Raw genomic sequence first — 6,000 nt, 5'->3', positions numbered from 1 at the left:
ATTCTATATTCTATGTATGTTCATATTAAATTATATTCTGAATTAAAGTTTACATGTAGTATCAGAGCGAATCAACATAGATATAAAATCTGGATTTTTGGAGAATTTAAATTAAGGTTGTTTTTTTTTTAAATTCAGTTAAGGGTTTATTATGATCATTATTATTTTGTTTGATTATTATTTTGATTAATATGTACATTATAGAATAAACCCTAGGTAATCGGTAATAGTGCACGTCGACGGCGGCACCGTTGCATTTGCTGCATACGTGAGCCGTGGCAACCACAGCGAATTCTTCGTGATTGGAAGGCTGCCAACGATCTCTCCCCATGTCAAAATTTCCATTTTTTTGTTGTGCTTGCTACCATGTAATAACAACCAAATTCCATCGCCGATGTCTATCTTGATGCCGAAATCTTGATGGAAAACAACTTTGTTGTAGTTGGTGATTAAACCGGTGGTCGGTTATGGCAGAATCAGGTGGCAGAAATCATGAAATCGACATCTAGAGTTTATACAGGTTAAAGGTTGGAATCGGGTTTTCCTAACCCGATTACCTGACCCGTAAGGTCAAATAACTTATTTGACCAAATTTGGTCAAACTGGGTCATTTCACCTGAGCTGCATATGGGCCAACCTAGATCGACCAAATCGGGTATTGTACGTATGCAAACACGTACCATGAAGATGTGTTAAGCACATGAACGTTCGTTAGGGCCCGTGGCAGTGCGTCAAGCACGTGAAAGCACATGAAGTCATGTTCAAGCACATGAAAATGCGTGACAATGCGTCTGAGCACATGAAAGCGCATGCGTTATTTTGGCGGCGCGTGAAACATTTTCCTTGTTGTGTGGTGGCGCATGTAATATTATTTGCTTGTTGTGTTGGCATGTTTTACTCTGTTAGGGCTTAAATTTGTTGAAATTCAAGTATTCTAGGTAAAATTTTTCAATTATTGTTCACAAAATTAGATGCAACAAACTTAGGAAAAGATTGTCAGAGATCATAGGATTAGATCTCATGAAATCTTAAAATTAAAGCAACATAATTTTGTATCAAGGAATAATTTGTGAGATCTTAGAATATCGATCGCCAAAGCGACACATTTTGAGACTTACAAAATATTATCTTTAGGAATGATACATTCAGTAATTTTAATGCGTATAATCTCCTATCCAAGTGTAGTTATTGTGTGTATTAAATATAAAGGAAACATAAGGTTAATTACAGAAATTAACTGATCTCATAAATTGGAGGACGAATTATGATCTAGAAAATATATCTATCCAAAGGTGATATTATTTTCGAACATTATATGTTGTAAAGGTCTTTATAAAGTTGTTGCCCTATCTAGAAGAGAATGAACTGTGATCTAGAAAATATATCTGCCCAAAGGTGATATTATTTTCAAACATAATATATTCTAAAGGTCCTCATAAAGTTTATATATAACCTTGTGTTTGGGACACTTATTGCATGTCATTTTCTCTGTCTAAAGGTGAGTTGATGATGATGCTCGAGGAATCCCTATAAGGTGTAGCTTATCAAGTTTCATTGTTTATTTTAAAGCCACTTTAATTAATTGTTGCTTATGTTTTAATTTGTTGTATTATCTTCTTTTAGTCTCCATTTCTGTGAACAATAGCAATGCTACTGCTGAGGACCTGACTGGAAGCAATTATAAGCAATGGAAGCAAGATATTGAGTTTGCTATGGCTATAGGTGATTAGGATATGACACTTGTTCAAAATAAGTCAGTTATACTACTGATATAAGTACCATTGAAGAGAAGGATTTATTTGATAAGTGGGAGAGGTCAAATTCTTTACTGCTGTAAGAAAATGATTTCAAATCTCTAATAATGTTGAAGCTTCATCTTTTGTTACTGAATTGATTAGCATGAAATACACAGAATCTGGGGGTGTTAAGGACTATATATTCAAGCTTGTTCACATCCAGGACAAACTCAAGAATCATAAGATCTCCTTACCTAATGAGTTTATTGTTCATCATGCCTTGACTACCCTACCTCAAACATTTTCCCAGCTCAAGATAGCTTATAACACCACAGAGGGAACTTGGAGCCTAGATAGTCTGATTACTAAGTGTGTTGTTTAGGAGTGTAAGATCCATAGGGAAAAGAGTGATGTGGTTCTTTTTGTCTCTCATTCTAAAGATGATCATAGTGAGAAAAAGTATAAGAAAGGCAAGTTTAATCCTACTGCTCCGAAAAATGATTGGAATAAAAGGCATGGTCAAGGTTAGAAAAATACAAATGTGATAGAGGAGAAAGATCCTGATAAGTGTTTTTTTTGCAAGAAAAAAGGTCATATGAAGAATTGTATGAAATATAAGTCTTGGTTAGAAAAGAGAGGTAACCCACTAAGTCTTATGTGTTTTGAATCTAATTTTGTTGATATATCTCCAAATTCTTGGTGGTTTGATAGTGAAGCAACTATGTATGTTGCTTTTACTTTACAGACGTTGAAAAGCAAAATGAGACCAAGTGAGGCTGAGAAGACACTTAGAGTTGGAAACCATTCAGAAGTTGAAGTTGAATGTATAGGAGCTGTTTGCCTTAGGTTGAAAAGTGGTTTTGAGTTAGTTTTAAATAATACATTTTATGTACCTTCATTTAGAAGGAATCTGATTTCAGTTTCGACTTTAGATAAGGTTGGATTTTGTTTTAAGTTTGAAAAATCTTCAGTTGCACTATCTTTAAATTCTAAAGTTGTTGGTGAATGTGTTATGGATAATGGATTACATTATGTGTGTCTAGCTTCAGCCAATACTCTTGCTTCCATGATGTTGAAAATAATGTAGGGAAAAGATCTTTGATTGATGAAAAATCATTTTTATTATGGCATAAAAGACTTAGGCATATCTTTAAAGAGAGGATTGAAAGACTGATAAAAGATAATATCCTTCCCTCATTAAATTCTGATGATTTAGAAGTTTGTGTTAATTGTATTAGGGGAAAATTAACCAAAACTAAAAGGAAAGGGGCAACTCGTAGTTCAAATTTATTGGAAGTGTTTCACACTGATATTAGTGGGCTCTACTCTACTACAATTTTTGATTGTCAATATTTTATCACTTTTATTGATGACTTTTCTCGTTATGGTTTCCTTTATTTGATTAAAGAAAAATCTGATGCTTTGGAGAAATTTAAAATCTTCAAAACTGAAGTGGAAAAACAATTGGAGAAAGTTATTAAGGTAGTAAGATCTGACCGAGGGGTGAGTACTATGGAAAACATAGAGATTCAAGTCAACATATGGGTTCATTCACCAAGTACTTGCAAGAATGTGGTATAGTTTCTTAATACACCATACCTGGGAGTCCTGATCAAAATGGTGTGGCTGAAAGGTGTAACCGTACACTTATAAATATGGTAAGAAGTATGATGAGTAGGACTAACTTGCCTGAATACCTTTGGGGAGAGTCAATCAAAACAGCCTTATACATTCTGAATAGAATTCCCAATAAATCAATTCCTAAAACACTTTTGAGTTATAGGTTGTAGAAAGCCCAACCTTAACCACTTTCGAGTTTACGGTCACCTTACTAAGGTTAGGATTTATAATCCTATTGAGAAAAAGCTTGATCCTCGCTCTATCAGGTGTTATTTTATTGGATACCCATCTCACTCAAAGGGATACAGGTTCTATTGTCCTTCTTATAGCACAAGGATAATTGAGTCTTAAACTACTAAGTTCCTTGAACTTGATATTTATGATGCCTCAGTATCTGTTGAGATTTCTATCATTGTTAGTTCTCCTGTCAAGGATTATAAAAAAGTTGTAACATTCCCTTTGCCTCCTCCCTTTAGGATAAATGATTTTGTGCGAAGACAAACAACTAAAGCTCAAGAAACTCCTAAACCACAAACTGAAATTCTTGAAAATATAACTCAAGATCCTATTGTTGTACCCCTTAAGAGATCCACAAGACAAATAAGGGCTGTCATTTCAGATATATATGTTTATTTGACAGAAAATGAGTATGATATTGGAGATATGACTGATCTAATTTCATTCCTTGAAGCAATTAAAAGTTCAAGTGCAGACATATGGATGAAGGCTATGGAAGATAAGATGTAATCCATGAAAGAAAATTAGATTTGGGATCTTGTAGAGCTACTTGAAGATTTCAAGCCTATTGGTTGTAAATGGGTCTTAAAACTAAAAGAGATCCTAAAGGAAAGATAGAGAGATTCAAAGCAAGATTGGTTGCAAAAGGGTTTACTCAAAGAGAAGGGATTGACTTCAATGAGACATTTTCACTTGTATCCTCAAAGGATTCATTCAAAATCATAATGGCCTTAGTAGCACATTTTGATTTGGAGCTTTATCAAATAGATGTAAAAATAACCTTTCTCAATGGCAATCTAGATGAGGAGGTGTATATGAAACAACCAGATGGTTTTGTGGTTGATGGGAAACAACATATGGCATGTAGACTTAAAAAGTCTATCTATGGTTTAAAACATGTCACTCAACAATGGTATCTTAAGTTTGATAAGGTTGTGACCTCACATGGCTTCACTGAAAATAAATTTGATCAGTGTATGTATATGAAGATTAGTAGGAGTAGGTTTATTTTCTTGGTACTCTATGTTCATGACATTTTACTTGCGAGCAGTGATCATAGTATGCTTCTTGAAACTAAGCAATTTTTGTCTATAGTCTTTGACATGAAAGATCTTTGGGAAACTTCTTTTGTTCTTGGCATTGAAATCCACTAAGATAGAAATCGTGGTTTGCTCGGCTTATCTCAAAAGGCATATATTGAGCGTGTTCTTAAAAGATCTTAGATGCAAGATTATAGAGCTGGCGATGTACCTGTTATACAAGGAGATAATTTAGTAACAAGCAGTGTCCTCAAAATGACATTGAAAGGGCATTAATAAAAGATAAACCATATGCTAGTATGATTGAGAGCCTGATGTATACCCAAGTGTGCACGAGACTTGACATAGCTTTTGCTGTGAATGTTCTTGGTCGATATATTGCTAATCTTGGTTCTGATCATTGGGTAGCAGCAAAGAAAATCATGAGATTTTTGCAGAGGACTAAGGATTTCATGCTTGTGTACAAAATAATGAAAACTCTTGAGGTGGTGGGATATTTTAATTCAAACTTTAATAGATGTCCTGATGACTTTAAATCCACTTCAAGGTACATCTTTATGCTTGCAGGTGAGGTCATATCCTAGAAAAGTGTCAAACAGACATTAGTAGCATTTTCAACCATGTATGCAGAGTTTATTGCTTGCTATGGGGCATTTACCCATGCCATATGGTTGAAGAATTATATTTCTGAGCTTCGAGTGGTTGACTCCATTTCTAGACCGCTTGTGATTTACTATGATAATTATACGACTACATTCTTTTGCAAGAACAATAAAGCCAATAGCAAGTCAAAACATATAGAGCTAAAATATCTTACAATCAGGGATCTCATAAAGAAAAGAGATATCATGATGGAGCATATTAGTACTGATGCGACGTTGGCCGATCCCTAACCAAAGGACTCAAGCCCACTGTTTTTAAAGGTCATGTGATGAATATGGGTGTGTTAGAATCTTTTGATGTCTTAGGTTAGTGGGAGTCTTAAAGTAATTTGTGGTTGTTTTCTGTTTGACTTTATGACATTGTTTTATTGGATGATTTATTATAATTATGAGATGATTTATTGTAATTATGAGTTTTGCAAAACTTATTATATGGATTTTTGATTATGTATATATTTATCTATGTATGGATATATATGCATGTATAAGGTTAAAGTACAACATGTGTCTCAAGATAAAGTTTCCCTTGAGTATGACAGTTGTATGAGTGTTTCATTAGTCTCGAGCAAAATTGAAACGTACAGGTTTCATTGGAAGTAAAGGAATTTCTCTTGTTTCTTTTGAAACATAAAGGTTAGAGAGAAATCATAAAGAGAACTGACAGAGATATAACACTACTTATGATCACCTTGTTGGGTGCTATTC

This window comes from Mangifera indica, unplaced genomic scaffold (assembly GCF_011075055.1).
Source record: "Mangifera indica cultivar Alphonso unplaced genomic scaffold, CATAS_Mindica_2.1 Un_0048, whole genome shotgun sequence".
Taxonomy (NCBI): Eukaryota; Viridiplantae; Streptophyta; class Magnoliopsida; order Sapindales; family Anacardiaceae; genus Mangifera; species Mangifera indica.
The sequence above is the reverse complement of the archived record's forward strand: the minus strand, read 5'-3'. Positions refer to the sequence as shown.